The sequence below is a fragment of the Piliocolobus tephrosceles genome, chromosome X (assembly GCF_002776525.5).
Source record: "Piliocolobus tephrosceles isolate RC106 chromosome X, ASM277652v3, whole genome shotgun sequence".
Classification (NCBI taxonomy): Eukaryota; Metazoa; Chordata; class Mammalia; order Primates; family Cercopithecidae; genus Piliocolobus; species Piliocolobus tephrosceles.
Window position 1 is genome coordinate 59,536,195 of NC_045455.1, and position 12,663 is coordinate 59,548,857.

Genomic DNA, 12,663 nt, shown 5'->3' on the forward strand with positions numbered 1-12,663 from the left:
ATACTTTTTTTTTTTTTTTTTGAGACGGAGTCTCGCTCTGTTGCCCAGGCTGGAGTGCAGTGGCCGGATCTCAGCTCACTGCAAGCTCTGCCTCCCGGGTTTACGCCATTCTCCTGCCTCAGCCTCCCGAGTAACTGGGACTACAGGCACCTGCCCCTCGCCCGGCTAGTTTTTTTTTGTATTTTTTAGTAGAGACAGGGTATCACCGTGTTAGCCAGGATGGTCTCGATCTCCTGACCTCGTGATCCACCCGTCTCGGCCTCCCAAAGTGCTGGGATTACAGGCTTGAGCCACCGTGCCCGGCCTATATACTTTTAAAAAGTTATTTATGAAGAAGCAAGATACGAAATTGCTTATGATACATGGACTCCAGATTAGAAGAAATTTCAGCACCTAAGAACTACCTAAGATTAAACACAGTTTAAAACTTTGTCCTAATTTTAAATTGAGTTAGTGGCATGTGCAGTTGTCACGTATTACTCCTTTGCCTCAAATCTTGCTAAATTGTCATTTAAAATATCACTAGAAAATGAATGAATACAAACAAAATTGTGCATGACAATAGAAATAACAACAGTGACATATTTGAATAACTAAGAGTGATTTATAGATAAAGGTGAGATGGGACTACATTGAAGGGCATTTCTCAAGCCTTAACTCCCTAGAGTCACTTCTCTGGGAGTAAGAGGAAGAGACTCTGGAAGAATGTAAATATCATGTCTGTGAAGAGAAGAAGCACAAATAGTAGGCTGTGGAAAGTAGTGGTTGCAAATTTTATCAGGAGCTATAGCAAGTGAATCAGAAGTTTCAGCCCTCACTTTTGTCTGGATTTGACAAAAAATCTGCAGTCTCTCAGGGAACCTGTCTTAACCCTCAAGGATCTCTCTGTGAAGATGAACAAGGTAAGTGTGTCATTATGAAAAATAGTACTATAAGTTAGAGTTTCAGGACCACATTAAGGAATCAAAGTATATATTCTCTAACAAAGTGGAATTAATGCAGAAACAGAAGAAAGTCTTTGTAAAAATTCTACATCGTGGTCTCAAAAAGATTTTTGGAAACAGTGAATCCATGAAACTTGAATAGGTGATCATGAAGAAAAAGTGACAATATTTAAATTTCATGACTGGGGCGCGGTGGCTCACCTGTAATCCCAGCACTTTGGGAGGCCCAGATGGGTGGATCACCTGAGATTAGGAGTTCGAGACCAGCCTGGCCAACATGGCAAAATTCCGTCTCTACTAAAAATACAAAAATTAGGTGGGCGTGGTGGTGGGTGCCTGTAATCCCAGTTACTTGGGAGGCTGAGGCAGGAGAATCACTTGAACCTGGGAGGTGGAGGTTGCAGTGAGCCGAGACCATACCATTGCACTCCAGCCTGGGCAACAAGAGTTAGACTCCATCTTAAAATAAAATATCATGACTGTAAAGTGAAAAACTACAGTAAGTGCCGTCAATATCAGAAAGAATATTGCAGAAAACTTAGAGAAATGCAAGAGAAAGTTCAGATATTTTTCAATAACTCAGCGCAATGGGGTGGATGAAGAAATAAAATCAGAGACAAATAAATATAGTGACAAGTACAGGCTATTACCAGAATATAGTAATAAATGACAGAAATTTTAAAAGAAGAAAACAAAATAAAACGGGGAAACTGAGGAAAATCTGTAACCATAAAAATATGAGGAGAAAAGGTTGAAAAGGCCGAGGTTTATAAATTAGAACAGCTCATTGAATACTAACAAAACGTAAGAACAAACATAGACATATTCCCCTGACATGTGAAATTCAAGGATGATGAGAAAATTACTGTTAAGGGGTAACCCTAATTTATGTTTCCCAGAACTGCTTTGGGTGGTCTCCCAATTTCTTTTAATTTTCATTAACTCACTTTCATACATTTTTCTTCTTCTATAAGACAGATTTGTCTTCTGAATTTCTCATCCTTTATATATTTAATACCTGTGTAGAACCTTGTACTCCCACAAATCAATAAGAAAGGTGGAATTATTCCTCAAGGAAAGGAAAAAAAAAAAAAAAATCTTTAACAAGTGACATTAAAGAACAATCTCCAAAAAAAGGAATATAATTTATTTATTTATTGACTTAGCAAATGAGATGTAAATTTCAGGGCATTGAATTATAATAGTGAAGGAGGCAGACAAGGAAGGTGCTTCATCCAAGGTCCAAGGTTGTATAAATTCAGTGTTGCTGTAGGAGTGGAGGTCCATAGTTCCTTGCTGGTTCTCAGACAAGAGACTTCCTCAGCAGTTTGCATTCTTTACCATGTTGCTCTTCCATATTCAAAGCAGGAAAGCCTGTTCCTTCTTAAGCTTTAAATCTGTCTGAATTCCCCTTCTGTGCTATTTCTTTGGCCTCCAGTAGAAGAAAATTCTCTGCTTTTAAGGGCTTATGTTACTAGATTGGGTCCAGTCAGACAACTAAGGACAATCTCCCTAAATCAGTCTTCAATCTTAGTTATATCTGCAAAGTACTTTTTTCCCCCATATAATGTAGCATTCTGACTAACCACAAAATAATTGGATAAATAAATTCTACAACTTATATGATAGCTATCCATCGAAATGTTAACAGAAGAATTAATAAAATGGGAACAGTCAAAATGTATACTGAAATGGAATAGGAACAGAGTATATATTATTAAAACATTCTTAAAACTTGTATATACACATTTGTATGTAGAAAAATGAATGGTGAGATAAACATCAAGCATTTATAAAGACATACTATAAATATTTCCATGAGTGGTAGAATGGTGGGTGACTCCTTAACATCTTGTATTTTATAAATATTGTATTATGAACACATTAATTTATGATAAAGAAAATATATAAATAGACAAGTAGTACAATTTTCCCTCACCAATACATTTAGTCTCTTATTACTTCACTACCTCTCATATAAGTGATATCAATTTCCATGTTTTCTTTTGTTCTTTTCTCCAGGCAAATCTTTTCTTTACAGAAATCTGTTTTCCAAAACCCGAGAGTTCCAACTGATTGCTTATACTACTTTTTCTTGTTTTCCATTATAACAGTTATAGTAAATAATTTATCCCCAATGTAGAATAGCAGCAACCTGGGTGTGGGTTTGTGACTAACAACCTTTTTTTATTTTAATGTATTACTGAGAAGCCAGTTTACAAAGAAGATAAATTAATTTATAGGTAAATGAAATAAAAACCTATTGATATGGTATGCTGTAACTTAACATTTCAAAGGAAAAAAATACTTGTTACTACTTCCTGCTTTTATTTCTGTTACTTAACTTGATAGATTAGGTATACTAAATTGTTATATTTTAACACTGTTGTGTATATAGGGTTCAATATCTGATGAGTTTCTTTAGTGGATCAATTAGATTAGTGCTACATTGATAAACTATTGTTTATGAAAGTATGAATTAATTTATTATAACTCATAATTCTCTGTGTATTTTTTCAATCAAATGTATTTATTTGTCTTTTATCCTGATGAACTTAAGATATTTATGACACAAAGCCAGGAGCAGTGGCTCATGCCTGTAATTACAGCCCTTTGGGAGGCTGAAGCAGGAGGATCACTTGAGCTCAAGAGATCTAGATCGGCCTGGGCAACATAGCAAGACCTCATCTCTCTTAAAAAAATAATAATAATAAATAAACAACTAAAAAAAGATAGCTATGACACAAGAACAAACAAAGCTCATTGATTTGTGTGGACTTGGTAAACGTTTTTAATAGAGACATTAATAAATTCATTTGGCAAAGCAGTCATAGTAATCATAACATATAATAAAGCACATGGAATTACTGGCAGTCATAATTGTGCCTAGAAGTTTCTGATAACTGCTGAGGTGGGGAGGGGGTGGACTCTTAATTAATGAGGTTGAAAATATTGTCATAATTGTACCTAAAAGTTTCTGATAACTGTTGAGGTGGGGAGGGTGTGGACTCTTAATTAATGAGGTTGAAAATATTATCAGAATATCTTGGTTTTAATCTAGTCCGGTAGGCAAATTAGCTAACTTCACAGAGACTAAATTTTTAATCTCAAAACTGCTCATAAAATATCTGATATTCCTTCCACCCACATTTGTGGGAACCAGATAATACTTGAATAAATTTTTACTAACTCTAAAAAACAGTTGTCACTATAATTATTGCATTAGTAGTCATTTGTAGCTAAATTATGACAGAAAGGAATATAATCAGCATCTGAGAATTAGAAATTTGTGTTCATAAGAGATACGGTTTTCATATCTATTTAAAATTATGAATCTCTTGACCATCCTATATGGCGTTTGTTCCTGAGTATTACAAATGTTTTGAAATATGCTTTCTAGGTTGATATTTTATTTGATTAATTAGTTACATATTTTTACATATTGGAGATTAACTTGCTTTTGATTTATATGTTTATCTGTAAATAGCTAATGCATTCATATTTTTACTCTTGTTTACTTTTTCATTTCTTTGCTCCTGAATGTGTGGCAACATAAACACAACTGTAAAGAGCACAGATAAGCTTTCAAAATGTTACATGGCATTTTACCCAAACATCTGTCAAGTGAAAGGTTAGAATTTTCACTTCTAAAAGAAAAACATATACCAATTAGCATCAATACTCTGCTGGCTATTGCATGATTTTTGTGGGGGGAAATTGACATGCTAGTTTATTATACAGATGACATTTCTACATGTGACTTTCTGCTGAATGTCTATAAGTTGATTCAAAAGATAATCACATTATTTTGATAGTTATTTGATATGTACACAATTTCAGCCTGTAATTTGTTTGATTATATACTAGATACATTATCAAAAATTATTTGTTAAATTAATAATAATCTTACATATTCCAAAACACCAGTGAATACTCCTTTTCTAAATTTGTAAAGAGACTTTGCTATTAGAAGTCCTATATTGAATAAAATTCTTATGATTACAATACTTTTAAATATCAGTAAAATTGTTATAAATACCTAATGTCAGAAAATTGTGGAATAGTAAAATTAAAACTTTTTTTAGAATTTAAGAGAGGTTTCAATTATTTAGATTAGTCTTAAATATAACCTGAGTAATATTTTAAATGTATATCTTTGATACATAATAATGTTGACATAAATTTTTAAAATTTGGTTGTCATAGTTTTTAAAAAAGCAATACCTTAGCAAATTTAAATGAGACATAATAATCACATTTTTTATGATTTATTTTTCTTCCAGTAATGATAAACCAAGAATAGCTTTCCATAGAAGAACATTATACTTTTGAATGGATATGTAGAATTTCATTGTGTATTTCATATTAGTATGTAACTAATTTCCTCTTAATAAGTGTGTAGACTGATTCTGATGATCTTTTTTTTAGTGTTGAAATTGACATAAGATTTTTTTCTGTTCTATATTTGTAGGAGTATTTTTCACATGAAATTATTTTGCAAGAAATTAATTATCCATATCAAAAGAAATGCACATTTCATAACAAATTGGTATATTGTAATAAAAAGTTGGGGATACTGCATTCTTCACAAATGTAAATGTCATGCAAGACACAAAAAGGCTGTGGAAATATTTCAGATTAGAGGAAACTAAAGAGAAATTAATTAACAATCCTAAACAGGATTCTTAAAAAAAAATACTCTAAATGACAATATTGGATAAAATGACAAAATTTGTGTATGCTTAGCTGATTGGACAAAAATAAGTACATACTGTACTTACATAAAATACTGTATTTTCTTTTTTTCCTGTTTGAGACAAGGTTTCGCTCTGTTGCCAAGGCTGTAGTGCAGTGGTGCAATCACTGCTCACTGCAGCCTCAACCTCCTGGGCTTAAGTGATTCTCCCACCTCAGCCTCCTGAGTGAGACTATAGTCACCTGCCACCACATCAGGCTAATTTTTGTATTTTGTAGAGATAGAGTTTTACCATGTTGTACAGGCTGGTCTCGAACTCCTGAGCTCAAGTGATCCACCCATCTTGGCTTCCCAAAGTGCTGAGATTACAGGCATGAGCCACTGTACCTGGCGGAAAATGTGTTTCTATCCATGGTTTGTTGAATGTGTGAATGTAGAATTGGTAGATACAGTAGGTCATACTATGTCATTTTATTCATTTATTTATTAAGACAGGGTCTCACTCTGTGGCACAGGCTGGAGTGCAGTGGTGTGATCATAGCTCACTGCAGCCTGGAGCTCCTGGGGTCCTGGGCTTAAGCATTCTTCCTGTCTCAGCCTCCTGAGCAGTTGGGACTACAGACACATGCCACCATGCTCAACCACTTTACTTATTTTTAATTTTTACAACATTTAAAATAAGGGACTTGAGCATTCCTCAAATTTGGTGTCAGCATAGGTTCTTGGAGGTTGTTGGAACAAATTTCTCCACCACCATACCAAAGGATGACTGTATCAATGTTATATTTTGATGGCAGTAAGTCTACAAGGGGTTATTTAAGACACTATCCTTATTTTGAGGAAATAAACATTAAAATATTTGGGAGTGAACGGCTATGATGTGTAAGTCTTATTTTCAAATGATTCAGAAAGTAATGCATGTGTATACACAGATGATATGTATATGCATATACTCTTAATGGATGCGTATGTTTATATATACATGCCATATAGAGAAGAGAAAGAAAGAGAATGAGTAAACAAATGTGACAAAATATTTACAAAAGCTAAATCTAGTAGAGGGTTTACAGGTGTTCTTTCTACTCTGTCTCTTCCACTCTTCTTCTTTACTTCCTTCCATTGTCATAAATCCATTAGACAAACTCAAATGAGGTAGGCAGCCCGATATCAGGCACGTTCAAGTCAGTGTAGGGCCCAGTGTGAGGGTGTAGTAGCCTGACAGTGTTGGGAGATTGGCTACATACAGGAGAATTAAGATGACATAAACATATTTCAAACTCCAGGAAGCAGGATATAAATTTGGAAGTAGGTGGAAGTCATGTGAGTCCATAGTTTTTCAGTGGAATTAGATGTACTCATGGTTACCAACATAGATATAAAAATAAATTGGAGTGTGTGTATATAATATACTTTTGCATTACCTCATCCAAGTATTTAAACTTTTCGTGCCTTTTGTTTTAGGGGAGTTGAGTTCAATCTCTCTTAGCTATCACAATACTCTTGAGTAAAATTTTCCTGCTGGTAGAATTGTTCTTTTCTACACCTTATAATATAAATTGTCTCCAGAATTAGACAGTTTATTACATTATTACACATAAAAAGATTATAGTAGTCTTAAATGTTCAAGGAAGAGAGTCATCAAAATTCAATAAGAATTTATATTTATATTTTCATTTTAGGTAGATGGTTCTCAATTTTGTCATCATATGTTGAATACTTGATAGTATTAATTTTGGAATCATTTTATGACATGTCTTTTAACTTGCTTTATTGTTTCAATTATCCTTATGAAGTTAATTCCATTTTTTACTGAAGTGGCAGTTCCACAAATTTTAGCAAACTGCTTTACTCATATAAGTCATACATACAAATGACTTGATGCTACACTTTAAGATGTGTTATGTTAATTAATCAAGTGCTTAATTCTATTTTAAAAAGAAGACTCAAGAAAGCATTTTTATTTCTTTAGTCATTAGCTGGATCTTAGAATTAAAAATAATTTATGAGATACTAAACTGTCATAAGCAAAAGTACTTGCTGTTAAAAAGTTTTAGTTACACTTTCTGTGGTTTAATCACTACAAGGAAGGTAATATTTACATTTCCTTGAACTGTTGTAGAGCTTCCATGTTATAAATGTGCTAAGTTTTCTATATAGATGATAAATGATTTGATTGGTAGGTTATATGAAGTGGTATATATTTAATGCCACATATAGGGCAAAAGTAGGTACTGAATGGATTCCTTTGATCTTTTTATCTCTAGCTTTTCTTAAATTCTTCTTTTATTATTTTCTTTGGACACAATAGAAATGGTTAAAATGGCACAGGTGACGTCAGAATGGTACATAAGATTGGCATAAAGTTGATTGGATATGGATATAAATAGTGGTAACATGGTTTGAAACAACATTACTGTGTAAAAGATTAATTAAAACTTGAGTGAGCAATTATGTTATTGAACTGAATATTGTTTAGCTCCTCGCCATCATAATGAAAAAAGAAAAAAACACATGACTGTACGTTCCATTCAGTAATATGCCAACAAACTTCTGTTTTTAAGTCCAGTTAGGATTATAACTATTTTTAATGACCTAAATATAATAAAACAACATTTATGTCCCAACATAGGAATCTTACAAATAAATCTAACAAAATTAAAAAGTGAAATGGAAGGCAATAAATAGAAGAAAACTGAATTATCCATCAATAATTTCGCTATGCAGTTAAAAACAACATGCATTATAACATACACATTTTTAAAATGTAGATTTGAAAAATTTGTAGTTATAAGCACAATATGTAATCATGAGTAGACCCAATTTTTGAATTTTTCTCTCATTTCTATTGATTTTACAAGAATAAAGATACTCTTGGATTTCAACTTCAAGAAAAATAGTTGGTCCAAAACATACTTATTAACAGATTTTGAATCCATAAGTAAAATTTTTTCCTATTTTTTTGCTTGTAAACTATTTAATGAAAGACAAGGCTTCCAATTATAGTTGCAAAAAGAGAAAAACAACTCATATAAAAACATGACTTAAGAATAATTTTCAACTTTAAGCAGACCATAGTCATTTTATATAATTTGCAGGTGTCATTTTAGAGACACAATAAACTCTGTCCCCAATTACATTCCTTTTTCAGACAACAGTTTGCAATCAGGAGAATGTGTGATGAGGTTTAATCAAAGATTAGAACTTTTTAATTAAATAGGGCCTTTTGTGACTAGTCATTTGACATTAATTACTGTTTTAGTTGGATTCCTTTTGATTTGTAAAGGGCCCTGAGCGCTGCAAAAATTATATTGCATCACAAAAATTGTTGATAATTAAAACAAAAGCTTGTCTTCATTAGCCCATCATACACCTTAAAAAGAAGCATCATTTTAAATGTTAAATGGCTTCCTTAAATAAACGGACTACAGGGTTTTAAAGAAAAAATAACAGATGGCATGTCATGCCAGTCGCTTTGGATGGACAGTTTGAAAGTTGTTAATTGTAATGATTTATAAGCTGTTTTGAAATGTTCAGTTACACTTTTAGGGGCTAATGGTAAGAGGTGTATGTGCGGTTCTAAAGGCTCAACACTCCTCTGGGAATCATAAACCTAACTCATATACTACTGCTATGAATAGAAGTCATCAATCAAACTTAACGGTAAAACAGAAACTGACCTAAAAGTTCAAATAATATTTTTATTTGTGGCCTTATGGAGAATAAAACAAAAGTTGAAACTCTTTGTAAGAGTTCTAAATCTAGGTATCAATAGAATACCCATAGTACAAACTACTATTCATCTCTCTGATTTGGAGTATATATGCAGGGGATATTCAAATTAAAAATATTCAAATTAAAGTGATTTAAACATCAATGAACTGATTTGTCTCAAAGTAATCTGAGAAAAAAGCAAGAACCTAGAGAGATAAAGGTAATTAAAAATAATGATAGTGTGCTCTGTTTATGTAAGTCTACAGTGATTTGACCTGTATCGACATGGACACTGAGTTGTATTTCCAGTTGGGATAAAAGAATCACATATGTTCCATTTCTGGCTGCCGCGTAGTAAAGGGCATTCAATTTTAGCACAATTTGCCTTACTTTAGGGTTATGGTCTGTTGGCAGAGTAAAACTAATTGGCCCGAAAACTGATGTCACCCATTCCCTTGGCTTCATTAGCAACGTGTACTAACCACCTGAGTAAAATAGACATGGTGTTAATAAAACTGAACTTGAAAAATACCTACTTTTATGAACAAAAGATATGCAATACAGAGAATGGAACATGTTGTGACTAATTTTGCCTTTATTACTCTATGTGTAAAAGCTAGTTAGCTAAAATGTGTTCAATATAATTGTACTGAACTATCTTAAGGAAAAAAATCTCTCACAACAGTAAAAACTACTTAAATCATATCAATAACTCAGGCCACTTCAATCTCTATCCAAATAAAAACTTTAAACACAAATTTATAAAAGGGAATAATCTATGTTTCTTCTAGGTGAACAGATGTGCATTTAGACTTCTTTAGCAAATATTCCAAGTTTGTAGTTTATGCTATTTTCATGTCCAATGGAGAACTTCATATGAAAACATCCAAGAGAGGAAATTAATTGCTCATTATGGTAAATAGCTTGAAATTGTTGAGGAGATTTTATTGACCCCACTCCTTTCATCTCTAGCCCTGAGATTAAACAAGCTGGAACCACAACAAAAGAAAGCTATGTGCCAAATTTCCCAAGATAATAACTAGGTAAATGGACTGTGCCATTGTGATATATCCAAACTATCATGAAAACAGACATTATATCTAGTAATCTGCAGAAATATAAAAGTAAAAAAATTAAAAGATTAAAGGAAAATTTACAATAAGTCAATAATAGTCATTTATTTGTGGCTGACTACTTACCAATTTACACATATCATGCCATTTAATCCTCTCAACAACACTTTGAAGTATGATTGTCCACATTTTACAGATGAAAAAATTTAGAGGTAAAAAACTTTCCAAGATTATATAGTTAGCATGGTCTACTTAATTTAAAATTAAAGTAATATTTGAAAAAAAAATAAGATCAAAAAGTAAGATTGGAAAGAAGATTAGCTTCAAATGGACCATTTGGTATTTTAATAAGTAGATTACATTTCTCTTAAATGCTGAGATATTGCTCAAGATATGGAAAACTGAGTAGAAAAATACAAGGCAAGAGACATAGGTTTGAAAGAGACACTGACATTAGAAATGTGTTTGTACATTGAAGTTTCATAAGAATGGACCAGGAATTCTTTCCTGAGTATCTGTGTATTTAATCATAGCCTGTCCAGCTCACCTCAGTATTTCCTGGCCAGCCCCAGCCACTGGGTTCCACTTTGGCTTTTTTTCTGGTGTCAGTATTAAGGATGTTTTACTGTCATTGTCTATCCTTCATGCTCTCTCTCACTCACATAAGCATAAATGCCTCTGGAAAAATCAAGCTTCCAGCCCTTCTTTTACCCTTTACAAAAGAAATCCACAACTCCATTTGGTCAAATATAAGCTGTAATGTGAAGGGAATTTTGATTTTGGGTTCTCATCTCTATTTGCTGTCTATTAGAGATGACAGCAAATAGCCTATTCCTGCAGGCCCCATAAGCTCCCTTTGGAATCAGTCATGCAAATTCCCTTTTGTTTAAACAAAACCAAAGTTTTTCATTAATATCCCTTAAGATAGCATTCTCTTGTCCCCTTCTTCAATAACTATTCAGGAATTTTGTGCTCTTCCTCTGTGGTAGGAACACTGTGGTTCTTTCCAAGGATTCTTGCCCTGTAGATTAAGAAAATAGGAGGCAAAAATAGCAAAGTCAACAAAATTCCTGTGAAATACAACAATCCTCTGATTCCTGTTGTCTGTAGATAATCTATAATATTTAGGCTTGGGGAGAGAACCTTTCTCATTTCTCTTGTAAGTAAAGGAACTGATTCCAGATCACTCATTGATAGCAACAATCTTTGGCAGAGCATTAATCAGAACAAGTTTAAACCTAAGAAAAAAAATATTAATCTTGGTGTCAGACTCTACCACTACTAATTTTTCCTTTTTTGCTAGAAGAACTAATGACCTTGCACTTTATCTTATTTTGCTCCCCAGGAAATTAAGAAAAGCTGAAGCATAGAAATAATAGATTTTGCAATAAAACTGATTTCATAGTCTCGTGAATACATTGGTGTTTTAAGTTTACAATTGAAATTAATTCTATTTCTGTTTACCCATGAAAGACAGGCTCAGATCCAATCTAACCACATAAAACATGAAATAGTTAAAATTACAATTTACAGGTTGCACTGCATTTAAAAGAAGAAAGGTGATTTTTTTATACAGTGTTTTAAAACTCAGATATATATCTTATTAAGGACTATTAAACATGAAATCAATAATTATCATAAGCATGTTTACAATTGAAATAATTAAACTATTTTTTCCCTTAGAAAATGTATTTGGGAAAAACAACAAAATTAAAACTGCATTTGGTATTCTTTGCATTACTTATTTTCCCGTATAAAGCCTATCAGTTAAAATGATGAATTTTAACCTTTTCCATTTCTCCCAGAGAACACTTAATTCATATTCTTCAGGCTTTTTGAAACTGGTTTCTCATACTGATGAAGAAATTGTTATTTTTATAATATTTACTAAGGTCTAGTTACTGAACTTTCCTCAAGGACATTCCATTTGCTTTTAATGTGTAAATTTCTTTTGGTGGGGGGAAGCATAGAAAAAGTATTAAAATATGCAGCTAATTGTGTAGTTTAACGAATTTGAATTGTCATAATATATTGTATTAAATACAATGCATGTGGTGAATAGGAAATTAAAAGGTCGTGATATCTAAGAACAGTAAGATCAAGAACTGGAATACTAATGGACAAAAATGTTTTATATAAAATATTCTTTTGCTTTGAGTCCCAATTTTGTTTTTTCCAAACTGACTGTTCTTAAAACTGCTCAGTAAAGCCAACAATATGATTCTTTTGTGTTTTCTAAC